Source organism: Geotrypetes seraphini, chromosome 11, assembly GCF_902459505.1.
Source record: "Geotrypetes seraphini chromosome 11, aGeoSer1.1, whole genome shotgun sequence".
NCBI lineage: Eukaryota > Metazoa > Chordata > Amphibia > Gymnophiona > Dermophiidae > Geotrypetes > Geotrypetes seraphini.
The window spans coordinates 11,651,392-11,672,159 of NC_047094.1; the positions used below are offsets into that span (position 1 = coordinate 11,651,392).

A 20,768-nucleotide genomic window follows, 5' to 3' on the forward strand; every position below is an offset into this window, starting at 1 on the left:
ACTAGGCTTCAGCCTAGGGCCTCAAGATCAAGAGGAGCCTACATTCAAATTATTAGCAAAATTAAAATTACACTATTCTAAAAACAGTGAACACTAAAACACTGAACTATATATGGTGCTGAGAATAAATGTCCAAATAAGTGTTCTCGACTTTTTTTTATTTATTATCCGTGTCACATTTTTTATAAAGGTTAGTACCAATAACAACATGTTTCATTTAACATATTGATATATATCACAGTAATGATGTATTTTATTATCTCTCATGTAATTTACAAACTTAAAAATGGGAGGTGAAAGGGCCTCATAAGTGGAATAGCCTAGGGCCTCTTTTCATCTAAATCCAGCCCTGAATGTAATGTAATATTTTGGTGTGTCCAATGTTTCTTAACTCTTTAAATATATAGCCCACATTTGCACTGGGGGATCCTGGTGGACAGGTTAGGCCGGCGGGATGGGTTTTCTGTTTTGGTTATTGCTGAAAATTTGTATATTGTTGATTTCCTTGATCTTGCTGTATTCTTTGGTTCTTTGTACTTTTCGCATTCGCAATAAAAAAAGATTTGAACATAAATCCCACTCTTTGACCATACAATGTGCCAGGTACAATCTTCACTTCAGTGTGTAGCCAAATCAAAGCACGGACAAGCCGATTCAAAACACAAACGGAGGAAAAAGCCTCAGAACCAGTTACTTACCAACCACAAATGGCTCAAGGTAGGATAGATAAAGCAGCACTAGAAAAGTATACAATTATGATTCAGTATTAAATACAATTGTGAATAATATTAACATAATATGGAATATCAATATATTTTGAACACAATTTTAATTAATGCATTTGAAATCTCTCGACACCCCGCTGTTTTGGTTTTCTTTGCGGATTCTCATTGGAAAATTAGTCCAATTTTCGCATTTCCGCACAATTCATATTGCGGGCCGTACTTTGGAGACCCCTGATCCAGAGTAGAGAATGACACGGTGACAAAATTCATTACCGTTCCCGTCCCCGCAGATAACCGTGGGAAATAATCCCATGCCATTTTCTAGTGTCTATTTCAACCTCAGTCCTTCTACACCAGCATTCTTCAAAGCAAAGCTTGCGGGTCAGTGGTTGTGGCCATTCATACTCTGATTCTTATGTGAGCCAAGGATAATGAAGCCATTGTGACATCACTGATGTGATTGGCTCTTAGGCACTGGTGGAATGAGGCATTATGACATCACAATATCTGCTCTGGATACCAGAGACTGTCATTCTGTAGTGTCTGTTTCAACCTCGGTCCTTCTACACCAGCATTCTTCAAAGCAAAGCTTGCGGGTCAGTGGTTGTGGCCATTCATACTCTGACTCTTATGTGAGCCAAGGATAATGAAGCCATTGTGACATCACTGATGTGATTGGCTCTTAGGCACTGGTGGAATGAGGCATTATGACATCACAATATCTGCTCTGGATACCAGAGACTGTCATTCTGTAGTGTCTGTTTCAACCTCGGTCCTTCTACACCAGCATTCTTCAAAGCAAAGCTTGCGGGTCAGTGGTTGTGGCCATTCATACTCTGACTCTTATGGGAGCCAAGGATAATGAAGCCATTGTGACATCACTGATGTGATTGGCTCTTAGGCACTGGTGGAATGAGGCATTATGACATCACAATATCTGCTCTGGCTACCAGAGACTGTCATTCTGTAGTGTCTGTTTCAACCTCGGTCCTTCTACACCAGCATTCTTCAAAGCAAAGCTTGCGGGTCAGTGGTTGTGGCCATTCATACTCTGATTCTTATGGGAGCCAAGGATAATGAAGCCATTGTGACATCACTGATGTGATTGGCTCTTAGGCACTGGTGGAATGAGGCATTATGACATCACAATATCTGCTCTGGCTACCAGAGACTGTCATTCTGTAGTGTCTGTTTCAACCTCGGTCCTTCTACACCAGCATTCTTCAAAGCAAAGCTTGTGGGTCAGTGGTTGTGCCAAATTATACTCTGATTCTTCCCTCTCTCCTTAAAGAATGACATGAAGATGGGTTTCCCGTGGTTATCCACGGGGACGGGAACGGTGATGAATTTTGTCACCATGTCATTCTCTAATCCAGAGCATCCATTCACTTGGGTTTGAACAGCCGCGCCAAAGCTCCACGAACGAGGACAAGTCTGTTGCAGCCCTGCATTAATGACGCTGACTAATACCTTCCACTTTCTTGGATCACACTTGGCTTTTCTTGATGTAAAGCAATTTAGAAGGGTGCAGTTTTTCCCCCTCTTTACTGCCAGAGGATACATTTTTGCCAGATGAACCAAGAGAGATTGAAAATAGAGAACAGAAGGTCCAATTACGTTTCACAACCACTACATAGATTTATTGTCTCTGGCGTTCTTCACTCAATTTTGAAGACACTTTAAGACAACGATGCCAAGAATGAGTGCGCCCTCAGCGAGGGTTCATTAATGAAGGGCACCCACGAGGGACATCTCACTAGAACCCTGAGCCAAAGCAGTAAAAGATGAGGCGAGAGGCCAAGAAACAGATCAGGAAGGAGCCAATTGCTAAAACGTACAGAGGAAAGAGCACGCTCTAAAGCCACTCTTTCTGCACGTCTCAAGTGGTCAAAAGATTTAAATATAGGCTCAGGACTTCTCTGCCCAGCTTGTAAAGCCCTCTCACCAATTAATACCGCATATGGAAAAGGTTTGGGGCTGTAGCATGATTAGGGCTCCACCTCGTTTAGAAACAGGAAATGACTCAAGCTGAAATTCTGTCTTTTGTTTTTCTTGATATGTTCAAAAAAGGAACTGTGCAACTTGTTTCAGCTGCCTGGTTGTGTCTTTAAAGAATCCGGTTTTCTACCTCAGCACATTCCCCTGGAGGGTGAGGGTAAGGGAGGGGGAAGGAGGAGAGATTTGTTGCTTCACGCCTGCAAGCTGTACTACCTGTCAACCTGTTCCTTCATTAACCCTTTCAGGACCAAGGGACCTATTTGTCCCATAACTTTAAAATCCTATCAATTTTGATTGGGATAGTCTACAGTTCTAAATTTGATATGTACGGATTCCATATGATACTGCCTTTATGTAAACAAACTGGTTCCGACATTCATTCATTAGCGTCGTTGCTAGATTGACGAGAAGATTCACTTGCCACACTGTCCATAAGCCAGAAGTGTGATTTTTTTTAAATAAAAATAATGATATTTCACAAAAAAAATCAATTTTTTGGCATCTGCAAGCCCTTTTTACCATAAAAATGTCGTCAAAACCACAAAAATTGGTCTACGATCCTTATGGTCCTGAAAGGGTTAACCGAGAAGGGTGGCCTGGTTGCTCAGGGCCGAGCGCAGAGCACTTCTAAGTAGAAGGCTGGGGAGGAGGAGGCTCGGGCATTTCTAAGGGAAACACCTAGATTTAGCGGCCATGTTTAAGAGCCTTAGAAGGAGCTTTGGTGCACAGTTCTCAGCCTCAAGCCTGTTGCCACCATGACCAAACCATGTCACAGTAAAAGAGAGGGTCTAGTAAAACTGGAGTAAAGTCTTCGTTGGTTGTGAATGAAGGTCGAAGGAAGCCAAACACTATCCATTTGCCCATTCCCATCTATTTCCCACCTGTCAGCCATACAAGGATGGAGTCGGTCCAGAGGAAGGCTACTAATATTGTCTGATAATGATAAGGCGTATAGGGACAGACTTAAAGATCTCACTCTGTAGACTTTGGAGGAAAGGCGGGAGAGGGGAGAGATGATAGAGGCGTTTAAATACCTACATGGCATAAATGCACATGAGTCGCGTCTCTTTCATTTGAAAGGAAGCTCAGGAATGAGAGGGCATAGGATGAAGTTAAGAGGTGATAGGCTCCAGAGTAATCTAAGGAAATACTTTTTTACAGAAAGGGTGGTAGATGCGTGGAACAGTCTCCCCGAAGAAGTGGTGGAGACAGGGACTGTGTCTGAATTCAAGAGGGCCTGGGATAGGCACGTGGGATCTCTCGGAGAGAGAAAGAGATAATGGTTACTGCGGATGGGCAGACTGGATGGGCCATTTGGCCTTTATCTGATGTCATGTTTCTATAACCATAAAGTTCTATGACATCACAATGCAGGTGTAAACAGCCTTAGCCTATAGGAAGAGGAGATGCAAATGTTAAGAGCCTTAGCCAATAGGGAGAGGAGGAGATAGTGGATGCTGAGGATGGGCCATTTGTCCTTTATCTGCCTTCATGTTTCTATGTTTTATAACCATAAAGTTCTATGACATCACAATGCAGGCGTAAAGAGCCTTAGCCTATAGGAAGAGGAGATGCAAATGTTAAGAGCCTTAGCCAATAGGGAGAAGAGGAGATAGTGGATGTTGCAGATGGGCAGACTGGATGGGCCATTTGGCTTTTATCTGCCATCATGTTCTTATGAGATATCACCCTTGTACTACCTGGTTTTTCTTGGTCAGAAAAACTAATTCTCTTCACACTCTTGTCAAGTTATGCATTTTCATTTAATTTGAACAATGAGGTTTTTTTTTTGCCCCAGCCATGACACGGGTGGCTTATGTATGTCCAAAGCATGACATTCAATCCACCAGTGTACCAGAGATACTGTGTGGAAGGCAGGCAGCCTGGGCTCTGGCAGACAGCAACAAACGACAGTTCTCTGGTGAGGCTACCAGCCCAGGTCCTAGCAGAGAATGAACTCAATAGTGTGATCGCCTGGGTTAGGGAAGAACAGTGACGCGGGAGGCAGCGCTTGGGACATACAGACGGGAACACAGCAAGGGTAAAAACACTTAATTCATACCAAAGCAAGACAGTCACTAACAGGAGCAAAAAGAAAGGAGGGGAGAACTGCAAATGTAATAGAAATGTAACATCAAATGGTAAACACATAGGGGAGAGTTGAATGGTAGCTAAAAAGGCTGGTTATAACTGTGGAAATATTACGGTAATTATTTTACGGATCTATTGTTTGTTTCTAACTTCAGCTCTCGAATGCGTCATTAAAAAGGAAACTTTTGAATTTATTTAATCGTGCTTCTGCTCTAATAAAGGTTACAGCGAAAATTTCTGCTCTTCTTGTATTGATGATTTTCAAAGAAGGAACGGTCAAGAGACTTTGATCAGCAGATCTTAGCGTTCTTAAGGGAGCATAAGGGATGAGTAGTTTATCACGAAAAATTGGTTGTTTTGACCGACGGAGTTTGAATGTTAAAAGTGCCAGTTTGAAAGTAATTCTATGTGGGATTGGTAACCAGTGTGCATTTTTTTAGAAGGGGGGGGGGACATGATCACATTTTTTAGAGTTTGTTATGATTTTTATTGCTGTATTTTGAATTATTTGTAAACGCCTTATTTCTTTTTGAGGTAGATTTATATAAAGTGAATTGCAGTAATTCAATTTTGTGATAATCAGGGAATGTATTAATAATAATAATAATGATAACTTTATTTTTGTATACCGCAATACCACAAGCAGTTCAGAGCGGTTTACAGAGGAAGAGACTGTACACAGACAGCGACGTTACAGAAAATATTTTCAATTACATTAGTAAGCCGAGAGAGGTTAGGTATATCCAGAAGAATATCAGAGATACAAGTATTTCAGAGATACAACAAGGCAGGAAGGAGTCAGAGAAATTTATCAAAGAGATAGTATATTTAAAGTCGTTGGTTCTAGTACCTTTGTTAGGGATCTAATCATTCTAAGTTTGAAAAAGCTATTTTTTACAACTGAACTCCCTCAACCCTTCACCAACATCAATAAGTAATCCTATAGGAAGATATATTGCAAAACACTGTATGTAAACCCTATATGAGGGGTGTCCAACCTTTTGGCTTCCCTGGGTCACATTGGCTGAAAAAAATGTTTCTGGGGCCGCACAAACGTGCAAACGCTGCAGCATGACAGAGGAGGGAGCCAGCAAGACGGTAACCACCCGGGAGCAGCAGAGGAAAACACTGCATCGCCCTTGACCGGGGCCGCAGGTTGGACACCCCTGCCCTATATTGTAACACCATGAATGTGATGGTAACCCTATTCTGAGCTCTTTGGGGAGGCCGGGATTGAAAAAGTACACACTTCTCCTTCCGTATTCTCTGTGATAGGGGATTAACAGAACCGCAAATAACTTTTTCATGTTATTCGCCGTTTTCTATTAAAAGCCGTCGTGAATATGGTGAAACCGCGAATAACATGGTGGGAGACCTGGCCTGTTCCTGAAGGAGAGGCAAAACACGGTGAAGAAAGTGCTGGGAATCGGCCATTTTCTCTGTAAACGCTTGGAATCGGTGATTTCTCTATGCAAGCTGATGTCATTTGGGGGGGAGGAGCCCGCAAGCTAAAAACTGCGAATAATCGTAACCGCGAATACAGAGGGAGAAGTGTGGTTCAACACATTATGCTGAGACTAGGGTAGCAGCCTTTTCAGTGTCCAGTCCTCTGTTATGGAACAAATTTGCACCTCTGTAAAGAAATTTCACAATTTAATAATAAGCAGATCTTTTTTTTTTTTTGCAAGCACTTTTTAGCGTCTAATTGATTTGAGGATTCTCTCTGCAGAAGCCATGATTAAAGGAGTTTAGTAGGGGAAGCTTTATGTTTATGCATCGTCTGGTATGTAGAATTGTGTATGTTTTCTATTGCGATCCACCTAGATTATAGGCAGGCCGTAAGTGGGTAAAATAAATACATATTTAGAGAGGAGTTTCATTCTGAATCTGACATTTCTGCTCAGTATGAATAAAGCTCACAGAAGCCCCAACGACCAAACAGTGAGTTCAGAGAAGGGGATTTTTAAAAGCAGAGCATGTGGCCATAACAAAAGATGTGTTTAGTTTCACAAAAAAAAGTGAAAATCTGCATTTAAAAATATAAGAAACCCCACTAAACGACTGAAAGTTGTTAAAACACATGTGGACTGTGAAACATTGCAGGAAGACATTAGGAAACTGGGTATCCAAATGGCAGATGAAATTTAATCTGGGCAAATGCAAAGTGATGCCCATTGGGAAAAATAATCCACATAGCAGCTACCAGATGCTAGGGTCCACCTTAGGGTCAGCCTCCCCCCCAAAAAAAAAAAATTAAAAAAAAGATCTAGGCGTCATCGTAGATAATATGCTGAAACCTTCTACCCAATGTGCAGCCGTGGCCAAAGAGCAAACAGGGTGCAAGGAATTATTAGAAAAAGGAAGAGCAAATAAGACCAAGAATATCAGAGCTTGCTGTCCACCACCATTGCCTGGATTTCCTTTCATCTCCAGCTATCCTTGGCCCACTTCAATCGGGCTTTCACCCACTGCATTCCACAGAACCTGCCCTTGCTAAAGTATCTAACGACCTGTTCCTGGCCATATCCAAAGGCCTCTACTCTACCCTCATCCTTCTCAATCTATCTGCTGCCTTCGATATGGTTGATGCGCTGTCCTCGCTGGGTCTCCAAGGTTCTGTTCTCTCCTGGCTTTCTTCTTATCTCTCCCATGGTACTTTCCGTGTACGCAATGGGGGATTCTCTTCCACTGTCAATTGGTGTACCTGAAGGCTCTGCCTTTTCTCCGTATATACCCATTCCCTCAGAGCACTGATCTCCTCCCATGGCTTAGAGGTAAGCTGATGACTTCCAGATCTTCCACTGCACACCAGACATCTCTACAGGAATCCAGGCCCGAGTCTCAGCCTGCCTGCCCCACATTGTTTCCTGGATGTCTCACCCCCACCTAAAACTGAATACGGTTAAGATCAAGCTCCTTATCTGTACCCTAACCCCCCCTCCCCCCCATTCTCTATTTCTCTGGACAACACTCTCTTCTTCCCTGTCTTGTCAGCTCACAACCTCAGGGTCATCTTTGACTCCTCTCTCTCCTCCTCCGCTCAGATCCAACAAACAGCAAAAGCCCGTCGCTTCTTCCTCTATAATATTAACAAAATCCGACCTCTCCTTTCTGAGCAAATTACCAAAACCCTCTCCCCTTCTATCTGTTCAAAAGTCTGCTGTACGACTTATAATACGCCAAATCCGTCATACCCACAATACCCCTCTCCTCAAGTCACTTCATTGGCTCCCCATCCATTTCAGCAAACATCTCTTACAACCCCCCTCCCCCCAATATCTCTCCTCACTTATCTCCCCCTATGAACTCCGTTAATCGGGTAAGTCCCTCATATCTGTACCCTTCTCCTCCACTGCCAACTGCAGACTCCGTCCTTTCTATCTTGTTGCACCGTATGCCTGCAACAGACTGCCTGAGTCAATACGTTAAGCTCCATCTTAGCAGTTTTCAAATCCAAGCTAAAAGCCCATTTTTTTTTTCAAGGCTGCTTTCAACTAACTCCCACTCACCAAAAGATACCTATGTCCATCCTATCATTCTCTCTGCAAGAAACTCCCCAACCCTATATGTCCTGTCTGTCCAAATTAGATTGTAAGCTCTTCTGAGCAGGGACCATCTATTGTATATTAAATACACCGCTCCGTCCCTGGCAGTATTCTAATCCAGGCTGAAAGCCCACTTTTTTGAGGTTGCTTTTAACTCCTAACCCCCACTGGCTTGTAAAGTACCCATGCCCGAGACACTCCCTGACCCCCTGTTTGTCTGTTTGATTAGATTGTAAGCTCTACTGAGCAAGGACTGTGTCTCAAATGTTTTAATGTACAGCGCTGCCTTTTAGCAGTAGTAAATTGCAGTGTTACTCCAACATTGTTTATTTATTTATTTCACAATTTGTATACTGCATAAAACTAGGCGGTTAATACATTGGTTATATATTATCCTGCTCGCCGTTTAGTCGCACTCCTATGGTACAAACAGTAGACAGACGCAAATTTCCCATCACCCCAAGATAGATGACACAGTACCAATACAGACCTTACCAAACCAGGAGTTCAACAATGAATCTGCAGAAAAACTTTGACTATTGGGTTCAAGACCTCTACAATGTATTGGAGCCAGTTCTGTGGGTGACAGTGGCTCTTGAGCACCCCCATATGGAGCAGGCTCCTTCACTGGGTCCAGGGAGGGGAAATTTGTATTACGTTTGGCTTTAAGCTTCTGCCCCCCCTCCTCAGGAAAAAGTCAAATTTACTTCCAACCAATATCCGGTGCCCCAGGCTGAGAACCATTCAAATACATCACGGGCCGCATTGAGGTGGAGGAAGAAATCTTTTATCCTATGGGTCCCACGGTGACAAGAGGGTACCCGCTAAAACTCAGGGGGGGAAGATTTCATGGGGACACCAGGAAATACTTCTTCACCGAAAGGGTAATTGATCGATGGAATGGTCTTCCAAGACAGGTAGTCGAGGCCAGTAACACGTTCGACTTCAAGGGACGATGGGACCGTCTGGTGGGGTCGCTTCAGAGCAGTGGTCTCAAACGCAAACCCTTTGCGGGGCCACATTTTGGATTTGTAGGTACTTGGAGGGCCGCAGAAAAAATAGTTAATGTCTTATTAAAGAAATGACAATTTTGCATGAGATAAAACTCTTTATAGTTTATAAAACTTTCCTTTAACAGTTTTGAAAGGAAAGGATAGGTTTTCTGTCTCTGTCTATGAAAGGACACATTTTAATGGATAAGTTTTCTGTCTCTGTCCATGCTGGAAGTAAAATGTTCACCATAGTCTGAGCAGTTTCATTTGTAGTGGGAAAAAACTTCAGGTTATTGCAGGACGATTTCGGGACCAAGAAACGGATCCTGTTCGTTTCAAGTTTTACCTTATGCAAAATTGTCATTTCTTTAATAAGACATTAACTATTTTTTCTGCGGCCCTCCAAGTACTCTATTTTTTCTGCAGCACTCACATTTAAAGTTCAATATCTTTTCTTTCTCAAAACTGGCACATTTCAATCACTAAATTGAAAATAAAATCATTTTCCTACCTTTGGTAATTTCATCAGTCTCTGGTTGCACTTTATTCTTCTGACTGTGCATCCAATACTTCTTCCCTTCTTCCAGCCTCCTGTATGCTTCCTCTCCTCCAGACTTCATTCCCTCCCCCAACTTTTTCTTTCTCTCTCTATGTCTGTCTTTCTCTGTTTCTGTGTCCCATTTTTTGCTTTGTTTCTGGCTCCCTGTCCCCCCCTTCTTTCTTTCTTCCTTCCTGCCCTCCCCCATGCCACCGCCGCCGGGGAATAGGCTGCTGCTGCCGCCATCGGGAACAGGCCGAAATCTCCATGCTTCTCTTCTCCACGGGGCTGACCACCCGACGTCAATTCTAACGTTGGAAAGGACGTTCTGGGCAGCCAGGCAGCGATTGGCTAGCCAGAACGTCCTCTCGACGTCAGAATTGACGTCGGGCGACGAGAGAAGCAGGGAGATCAAAGAGCACAGTGCCGGCCTGTTCCCTGATGGCAGTGGTGAGAAGGGAAGGGAAGCAGGTTGAGCACCACTGCTCTAGATGAGCCGCACTCTAGGGAGAACAGTGGAGGGTGGCCAGCTGTGCGGACCGCCCTCCCCTTGGTACACCACTGGAGCAGCAGCGTGTCTGGCCGGCTCGTTCCGTTCAAAGCCGCGGGTGGCGGCTCCTTGCAAGATCTGCACCTGCATCTGAAGCCTCTCTGATGTTGTGATGTAAGAGAGGCTTCCGATGCAGGAGTGGATAGCGCAAGGAGCCGCCAACCCGCGGCTTTGAACGGAACAAGCCGGCCAGACACGCTGCTGCTCCAAAAGGAAGAGAATGATCCAGTCCAGACCGCGGGCTGCAAATAAAACTTGGAGAGCCACATGCAGGCCGCGTGTTTGAGACCGCTGCTCCAGAGGAATGCTTAAAAGACGGATTCTCGAGGAGGGAGGGTTCTCGAGTGGGCAGACTTGTTGGGCCGACGGCCCTTTTCTGCCGTCATACTCTCACGTTTCTATGTTTCTACAGAGATACAAGTAGAACATTAGGAAGAGGAAAAAACAAGGGACTTTATTTCTTCTGCTACAGAAGAAACAATTCCTTAACGTAACTATAAAAGGCTTTTTTTTCCCCCTATTTCCCTGACACTACTGCTGGTTTTCCACTCTGAGGAAAGAAGGGTTAAGTCACTGCCAGCCTCAAGTCAGCTCTGCGCCCCCTCCAGAAGAAGTGTACAGAGAAAAGATAGAGATGTGGAATAAATAACCCTTTGATCAGGCAGCTGGCAGGACACTGAGGTCAGCTCTCAATTCACATTCTTTGCCTCTTTTTCTCAACTGCCAAGAAGGCATTCCTGGATAAATGAGAAGCAGGGGGGTGATTTATTCAAGGTTTTCACCAATAGAAATAAAACAAAAAAAAAAAACATAAGCATCTTTCTAGGTACATAAGATAGATTGGAAGCCCTCTGGGACAGACAAGGAAAATGCTTGAAGTACCTGTACGTACCACTTTGAGTGTGGTTGTGAAACTACAAAAAGACGGTCTACAAGTCCCAATCCCTTTCCCTGATGTCATAATGCCTGGCAGAAACCCAAAGAGTAGCAACATTCCAGAGCTGAGATTGTGATGTCATAATGCCTCATTCCACCAATGCTCAAGAGCCAACCTCATCAGTGATGTCATAATGGCTTCACTGTTCTATACTTGGCTCACTTCTGATATTGCATTGGAGGAGAGTGTGGTGCGGTGGTTAGAGTTACAGCCTCAACACCCTTGTGACCCTGGACAAGTCACTTAATCCCCCCCCCCAATTGCCCCAGATATAGGGACAGACGGGGAAAATGCTTGAAGTACACCTGTCTGTAAACCGCTTTGAGTGTGGTTACAAACTACAAGAAGGCGGTATACAAGTCCCAATCTCTTTCCCTTTTTGTGCAGTTTGAAAATGCCGATGGATCTTCTGAGCAATCATTAGTAGCAGTGGCGTAGCGAGAGTGAGCGGCACCTGGGGCGCTCCTTCCCCACCTTCCCTGCCACACGCGTGCACCCCTTCCTTACCTCACACCTCTTTTAACTTCCCCGGTGTGAGCAGCGTCACCAACCCGCTGTCCAGGTCGGTTCTCCCTCTGACGTCCGTTCCTAGGTGCAGGACCCGGAAGTGACATCAGAGGGAGAGCCAACGCGAGAAACAGGTTGGAGCTGCTGCTCGTGCCAGTGAAGAGATAAGAGGTACGGTGGTGGAGTGAAGCGAAGGCGCGTGCGTGGCGGGGGGAGGAGCAGTGCCGGTGCCCTCACCAAGACGGCGCCTGGGGCAGACCGCCCCCTTCCCGCCCCTCTTACCATCAGTAGTAGGAATATTTATCCATTTTTGGATATTGTTAGATTTGTGGATGGACTTCCTTGGTTGACCCCTGACCCAGGTAGGGGTTGTACCGAAACATGGCCCATATCAGGTCCATCAATAAAACGAAATTCTCGTCCTCGAGGGCCTTTTTTTTTTTTTCTTGCCATTAGCACATGGCCATTACAAAATATTAGATCATAAGCATTTACGGACAGCTATTTTGCAGGCAGGGAGGACTCACACGTTAATCCTGCGCTAATCAGGCCCAGGTTCCACTAATGGCGTCTAATTTAATTAGTAAATTGGGTTCAAGGATGAGCTTTAACGTAATTGGGAAAAAAAAAAAAAATTAATTGGGAGATACACGCTTATCTTTTTAGGCAGGATTCTGGCGCCTAATACCAAAGCAGGTGTGTTTAGGGGTGGAGAAAGACTTGGGCTTCGCTAGGGGTGATTCTCTGAAGGACTTGGGCGCCTGTAACGTAGGCCTCTAAAAACCCTGGCCTATATTACAGGCGCCTAAGTTTTAAGTAACTTCATACACAAAAGAGCTGTATTCCATAAATAGATACTTATTTTATTAACTCACAAATAACATTATACCCACTGTATTTAAAATTAATTTAAACAATATTCATACGTGCATTCAAACCTATCTGAAGCTCTCCCAATCCACCCTATACCACCCAATTTAAAAGTTCATTCACTACAGTATAATCTCGTTATAACGGACTTCAAGGGACCTGGAAAAAACAGTCCGTTATAACCAGAGTTGCATTTTTAAAAAACTTTAGGTCAACTTGAAACAACGTTCAATCGATGAACGACAGTCACTGCACAAGCATATCGGCAACATCAAGAACAAAACTCAGCAAAACATTGGTACAACACGAAACGATTGCAAAACCAGAACCCTAAAAGATGTTCTAAAGCCTTATGTTGTACTGTACTGGAAAGAAAAATAGTTTGTCATTTTCTTCGGGGCTGCATTTTGATACTATATCACCGGCACGCCACACGCCTTGTAGGCGGAGCCTGCGTGTCCGTTATAGCTGAACAAAACTACAGCTAAAAGCGGCTCTGGAGACCAAATTGTTTGTCCGCTATATCCAGTGATTTTTTTTTTTGTATGTTTCTAATGGCGCTCGGCCGGGACCAGTGGACCTCGTCCGCTATGAGCGAGGTTCTGTTATAACGAGATTATACTGTATAAGATAATGTCCATTGTTCTTCATCGCTGTGCCAACTTTCATTTGGGGCTCCTTTTACGAAGGTGCGCTAGCATTTTTAGCTCATGCACCGGATTAGCGCGCGCGAGCTGAAAAACTACCTGCCTGCTCAAGAGGAGGCGGTAGTGGCTAGCACACGTGGCATTTTAGCACGTGCTATTCCGCGCATTAAGGCCCTAACGCGCCTTCGTAAAAAGGCGCCCCTGGTTCATGTTCTCCTTCCAATTTTCATTTCTTCCCCATATATCATCCACCTCAAGGAGCTGTTAAGCTGTTGACAAGTGGGGCGTCACTAAGCGCGATTCTGTAATTGGCGCCCGACATGAAATAAGCGCCTACGGGCTCTGGCCCTTAGTGCGTGGCAAAGTTGATGCGCCAGCTGATTAGCGCTGAAACACCCACTCTCCGCTCCCAGGCACACTCCCTCCATGAAAAAAATAAAAACGGTTTTTTTAGCATGCAGGGCAATGGAGCGTGTCCCGCGATAAACCCTTTTAAGTTGTGTTAAGCTAGTGCTTAACTCAGGTTAGTACAAGGGCCATGAAGTTAGTCCAATTTAAAAAAAAAATCGATAGAAATCAAGCAGGAAATAAGATTATATTTATTACTTTTAAAAGTGAACTAACACAGCCACTGAAAGGGAAGATTTGGGTTATTTTTCTTTTCTTTTTTTTTTGGGGGGGGGTTCCCCACAGATAAATCTGCCACAAATCTTTAATACATCATTTGATCCATGTATCCCTGAGAGATGCAGAGAGAACTAGAGGTCTGCACGGGAATGGGGATCACGGGAATCCCCCCTAACCCATGGGACTCCCACGGGGACCCCCTCTAGCCAACGGGATTCCCACGGGGACCCCCTCTAGCCAACGGGACTCCCATGGGGATGGAAGGCTTTGGAAGCAGAGTTCGTCCATATAATATAATGGACACGTCAGCCTTAGTAAAAGAGGGGGGTTTATAAGTTAATTACCTGAACAGAAAACAAAAAAAGGGTTCCACCAAAGAGATTCCACAAGGAAAACAGCAGCGCAAACACAAAAGAAACTGTGGAATTGATGATCCTGTCAGAAGTAATTGCTGCTTTTTATGGGGACGGGCGGGGATGGAGTAATTCCTTGCGGGGATGGGTGGGGACGGAGAGGATTCTGACGGGGACGGAGAGGATCTGGCGGGGACGGGTGGGGATGGAGGTAATTCCTTGCGGTGGTCTAGGACATGGCAACTCAACTTCAATGCCAAAAAATGCAAAGTTATGCACCTGGGCAGCCAGAATCCATGCAAGTCTTATACCCTTAATGGCGAGATCCTAGCAAAAACGGTAGCAGAACGAGACTTGGGGGTAATCGTCAGTGAGGACATGAAGTCTGCCAATCAAGTGGAGCAGGCTTCGTCCAAGGCAAGACAAATCATGGGCTGCATACGAAGGGGTTTCGTCAGTCGTAAGGCGGAAGTCATTATGCCATTGTATAGATCCATGGTGAGGCCCCACCTGGAATACTGTGTGCAATTCTGGAGGCCGCATTATCGCAAGGATGTGCTGAGACTGGAGTCGGTGCAAAGAATGGCCACCCGGATGGTCTCGGGACTCAAGGATCTTCCATACGAAGAACGGCTTGACAAATTACAGCTATACTCGCTCGAGGAGCGCAGAGAGAGGGGGGACATGATCGAGACGTTCAAGTATCTTACGGGCCGCATCGAGGCGGAGGAAGATATCTTCTTTTTCAAGGGTCCCACGACAACAAGAGGGCATCCGTTGAAAATCAGGGGCGGGAAACTACGAGGTGACACCAGGAAATTCTTTTTCACTGAAAGAGTGGTTGATCGCTGGAATAGTCTTCCACTACAGGTGATTGAGGCCAGCAGCGTGCCTGATTTTAAGGCCAAATGGGATCGGCACATGGGATCTCTTCACAGGGCAAAGGTAGGGGAGGGACATTAAGGTGGGCAGACTAGATGGGCCGTGGGCCCTTATCTGCCGTCTATTTCTATGTTTCTATGTTTCTATGGATGGGTGGGGATGGAGAGGATCCTGGCGGGGACGGGTGGGGACGGAGAGGATCCTTGCGGGGATGGGTGTGATATCTGTCCCCGTGCAACTCTCTAGAGAGAACCGATTAGTCTGCTATGGATCTGTAGAACTGGGCCAGTTTTGCTTATTCAAATCCTTATATACCGCATATAGAGCCAAAAAGGATCAAAGCGGTTTTCATCACAACTCAATCAAATTTGTGAAAAGAACTCCATTAAAATAGGAAAGAAAGAGAAAATAACACTTCTAATACCTAATACCCTATTACAACTAAAATTAATTATTAAAAATAAATTATAAAATTATATAAATGCAAATTAATACAAACTAATGCAAATTGATGCAGACTGCGGTCCCAAATTCAATTAATCAGTTTAAAAAGGCCATTAAAAAAAAAAAAAATGTGTCTTTAGATGTCTTAAAATATTGGAATGGATTCTTCCTTTCTCAATTCTTAACTAAAGGTAAACAGGTCCTCAGAAAAAAATTTCACCATTCAGTGGGGGGCGTGGGGGGGAGAGCAGGGGCAGTCTATTCTGGGCACCGTCTTACTAGGGGTGCCAGCAACCCCCCTCCTCTCTGCCTCCCCTCTCCTCCCTTTGCCGCGCACCCCTTGCCTTCCCCGTACCTTTTTTTTTTTTCTTTTTACTTCTCCGGCGCGAGCAACATTGCTACCCACATCGGCACTGACGCTCTCTCCGACGCCACTTCCGGGTCCCGTCAAAAGCGAGCCGACACCTACGCGGACATGCAGCTCGCATCGGAGAAGTTAAAAAGGTACGGGGAACAAGAAAGGGGGCGCATGCGGCAGGGGGAAGGCACCACCCTCGCTCCGCCACCGTCACCAACGATATGACGACAGAGCGCAGGTGTTGGGGTCATGACATTCCTCTAGGCTTCGTAAGCCACATAGGGCCAGATCGGTAAACACTCCTCTTTGGTGCCCCTCTCCCTCCCCCCCCCTCCGAACTGCAAACTTCTGATCTTACCCTAGCACCAACGTATGATCTGGCCCCCACCCTCTCTGTGCCAGTCCTCCTGCCCTTGCCACCCCTATGCATGCAGGCTACTTCACCATTCTATGCCCGCTCTCTTCTCAAGAAACCCTCCCCCCCAAAAAAAATTCCAGCACGATCCTACTCTCTCTTACTTTTGGTACTCCAGAGGATGTCGTCGATTTGGGATTTCGGGTCGATTATTTATTTAGATTTTCTATCCGTACACAAGTTGAGATTTCAAGGTTTTTCTTGTTCTCTCCAGTGTGCCATTAGACCCCCCCACACCCCCTGAAGAAAAGCGTCTAGTCGCCGAAACGATGGCCTTGTTGGGTCTTCTAATATTGGGGATTCCGTACGTTCCCCTAAGAAAAGCTACTGGTAGACTGGGCTCAGGCATGGCAGCAGCTTTCAGTGCCTTCTTGGATTGTGCCTGCTTGCCTTACCCTGGCACTGACCACATGATCTGGCCCCACCCTGTCCCTCTGCCCTGCCAGTCCTTCTGCCCTCCCCACCCCTATGCAAGCGGTCTACTTCAACATCCATTGCCCTCTCATGAACACCCCCCCCCAAAAAAAAAAAAAAAAAAAAGAACAGAAAAATTCCAGCATGATTCCCATTTCTCTCCTCTAGTGAATTCACACTTTGAGGCTCCCAAATAATGAAACTCAAAGTAGCCCTACGACCCCCAATACACGCGCATCGATCTGGAAAGCTCATTTTCATTCAGCCTTAGGCAACTGTCCCTGTCACTGACTCCCTTAGCCCCTGCCGGGGGCTGCGATGGCACCCGGGGACCAAGAGCAGGCCAAGTCCTGCCTTGCGGGGCAAAGGGGCAGCAAAAGCGCTCCAAAGGCCGCTTACCTTTCTCAAAATGCCGAATGCCCGGGCAAATCGAAGCAGTCCGTGGACTCTGAGCAGTCAACACGAACCCCGGCCGAGCGATCGCTGCCAACTTCCCTTTTCCTCCCCGAGAGCTGTAATTTCACCACTTCCTCGTGTGGGCGGCCGAAGCTCAGCCCCTCCCCCCTCCGGCTGCACATCTGGACTGGCTGCACTGCACCCCCACCCCCACCCCCCAGTGGTCAGGGAGCTCTTTCCCGGGGACAAGCCCGAAGGCACAATTCATCTGCGTGTGCCAAAAGGCCGGAAAACGGCACAGACGAGCGACGATCTCGCCTTTCCCAGTGCCTTGAAAGTTCAGCAAAGCCAGACTTAACTCTCGGAGCTTCTGATTTATTGTCGGGACTTCCTTTAGTCGTTCTACAAAAGGTCAACTATGTCTCCCATCCTAGCAGCCAACTTTTCCAAATTATTGGGGATGCTAACCCCTCCCCCCCCCAAAAAAAAAAAAAGACCTCTCCTTGGATCTAGCCAAGGTGTTTGCTCAGGCAACCCACAGCTCTCCCGGTTCCACAATTTTAATTCTTAGCCCACACAGGGAAATAAGAAAAGGCCGGTCCTCCCCTCAAGAGAAGGTCTCCAACTCCAACCCTTTGCAGGGCCACATTTAGGACTTGGAGGGCCTCAGAAAAAACTAGACAATTTTGCAGGAGGGAAAACTCTTTATGGTTTTATAAATCTTTCCTTTTGGCCAAGTCTTAATAATAATAATGTCATTTATAGCTAAAGAGACATATGATCAAGAAACTGTTTTGTTTTACTTTTGTGATTATGATAAACATCCCAAGGGCCTCAAAATAGTACCTGGTGGGCCGCATGTGACCCCCCCCCCCAGGCCACGAGTTTGAGACCACTGCCTTAACTATATCCATGACATCCTGTTTGTCGTCTGTTTAGATTGTAAGCTCTTTCGAGCAGGGACTGTTTTCTTACTCTTTGTGACTGTACAGCGCTGCGTGCGTCTGGAAAGCGCTATAGAAATAATTCATAGTAGCAGTAGTAGTGTGTTGAATTTCAGTCTTTGGAAAGTAGAGTTGAAATTGTGATGTCATAATGCCTCATTCCACCAATAAGAGCCAACCTCATCAGTGATGTCACAATGGCTTCATTGTCCTGGACTCCCCTCTGCCCGTCAACCCAGCCAGCAGATTAACTGTTCTCCTTAACTCAGTGGTCTCAAACTCAAACCCTTTGCAGGACCACCTTTTGGATTTGTAGGTCCTTGGAGGGCCTCAGAAAAAACTAGTTAATGTCTTATTAAAGAAATGACAATTTTGTATTAGATAAAACTCTTTATAGTTTATAAATCTTTCCTTTTGGCCAAGTCTTAATAATAATATTGTCATTTATAGCTAAAGAGACATGGGGTCCTTTTATCGAGCTGTGGTAGGGGGTTTAACGCATGTAACACCGCGCGTTAAACCGCCTGCAGTGCTAGCCGCTAACGCCTGCATTGAGCAAGTGTTAGTTTTTTAGCCGGCCGCAGGGATTAGCGTGTGATGAAATGTCTGATGCGCTAACCCCGCTAGCGCGGCTTGATAAAAGGACCCTATAGAATTTTGATAAGCATGTAATCAAATTTTAAATAAACTATGAAAAAAATAAACTATCAAGAAACATTTTATTTTACTTTTGTGATTATGATAAACATACTGAGGACCTCAAATTAGTACCTGGCGGGCCACGAGTTTTAGATCACTGGGCTAAAGGCTTTTTCACTACCCTGCTGGAGCAATCAGTACTGCCCGCCTCTGCCCACCTTGGGCCCCTCCCCTCCCCCCTGATGACATTAACCATCAGATAAACAGGGCACAGCTGCTGGGAAATTGGGAACAAATCCCCCAGCTCAAAGCATTTGTTTAATGATTTTCATTTTTAAAGTGATTACTAAGCAGTTCTAGGAGTCCTTGAATCACTGAAAAAAATAAATAAATAACCAAAGAGGAAAAGCAACACACAGCCAGAGACTATGGTGGTTTCAGTTCTGCTGGAAATGTCTCCAGGTTCCTAGAATTGTAGGATAAAAGTGTATATATATATATATATATATATATATATATATATATATATATATATATATATATATATATATATATATATAAATAAAAAAACTCAGGGGATCTGTTTCTTGGCAGAGCAGGAGAAAGGTCCTAGCATCCTGTTTGTTTTGTGTGTTTTTTTAAGCCATCTCTGCCATTGGACAGGTTTCTGGCATTGGCTACAATACCACCCAGATCTTTTTCTTGGGTGCTGGCCTGGGTGTCGTTGTAGACAATATGCTGAAATCTGCAGCCCAATGTGCAGCGGTGGCCAAAAAAGCAAAGAGGAAGCTAGGAATTATTTAAAAAGGGATGGTTAAAAAGACTAAAGATATCATAAGGCCTCTGTATTGCTCAGTGCATTCAGTTCTGCTCTCCTTATCTAAAAAAAAAAGATATTAGCACTCAAAAAGGATCAGAGAAGAGCGACCAAGATGATAAAGGGGATGGAACTCCTCTCGTATGAGGAAAGACTAAAACGGTTAGGGCTCTTCAGCTTGGAAAAGAGACAGCTGAGGGGAGTCTACAAAATCCTGAGTGGAGTAGAACGGGATCGATTTTTCACTCCATCAAAAATTATAATGACTAGGGGACACTTGATGAAGTTATGGGGAAATACTTTTAAAACCAGTAGGAGGAACTATTTTTTCTTCATGGTCCACCACTATACTCTTCCCCATCACACATGAAATTTCCATCCACAAAAAAACCCCAAAAACTAACTCCATCTACTCTTCATTTAAATGCATCTCTTATCACAATCCTCCTATCAGAATGTTGTAACCTCCCTGCTAAACCAGTATCCTTTGAAGTTACCTCAGTTCAAAAGGGTTCTGTCCTTTTCAAATGCTATTTTGCCTTTGGCTAGATTCCATCCCGGTTAAAGTGTAGCTTTTCCTTTTGAAATAGGCTCTTTGCTGAAAATTTTGCTTAGTTCCTGACATATCTAAAGGGCTCCTCCCCCTCCCCCCCATTCTATATCTCACTCATGCATTGAACACTAGAGCACAGCCTGCCTCTGGGGTCCTACATGTGGAACGGGCAGAAACCCTTTGAAAGAGAGAAACAGCAAAAGTGGGAGCGAATGGCGATCCAATGTTGTGAGAAGGGTTAACAGTTGTAATGAGGCAGGCAACCCTCTTAAAATAGAGGATATCCAGGAAAGAGAACCTCAACATCAGGTTATATCAAGGGTGGAGATGGAAGCTAGGGGAAAATGCCCTGGTTTATGTGACCCACAAACACAGCCATTTTGAAATGATGCAGGGAGCTTGCTGGGGTGCAATATTGGCCTTCAAGGGAATTTTTAAAAGGGAATCTCCCCCCCCCCCCCCCCACAACTCTCCATTTAGGTGAGGCATGGCCTAGTGCGTGGGTAGGGAACTCCGGTCCTCGAGA

General features: G+C 44.9%; 1 protein-coding gene across 2 annotated transcripts in view; it reads right to left on the reverse strand.

Moving 5' to 3' along the window:
- ARPC1B (actin related protein 2/3 complex subunit 1B) overlaps positions 1-17,443 on the reverse strand; it is a 48,093-nt gene extending 30,650 nt beyond the window's left edge. The window contains exon 1 of one of the 2 annotated variants that reach the window (XM_033914586.1): positions 17,293-17,443. The gene's annotated coding sequence lies outside the window, so the exon portion shown is untranslated. Of the gene's footprint in view, positions 1-16,583; positions 16,608-17,292 lie in introns of those variants that run through there. The other variant, XM_033914587.1, reaches the window with a different exon arrangement.
- Between the last annotated feature and the right edge of the window lie 3,325 nt (positions 17,444-20,768).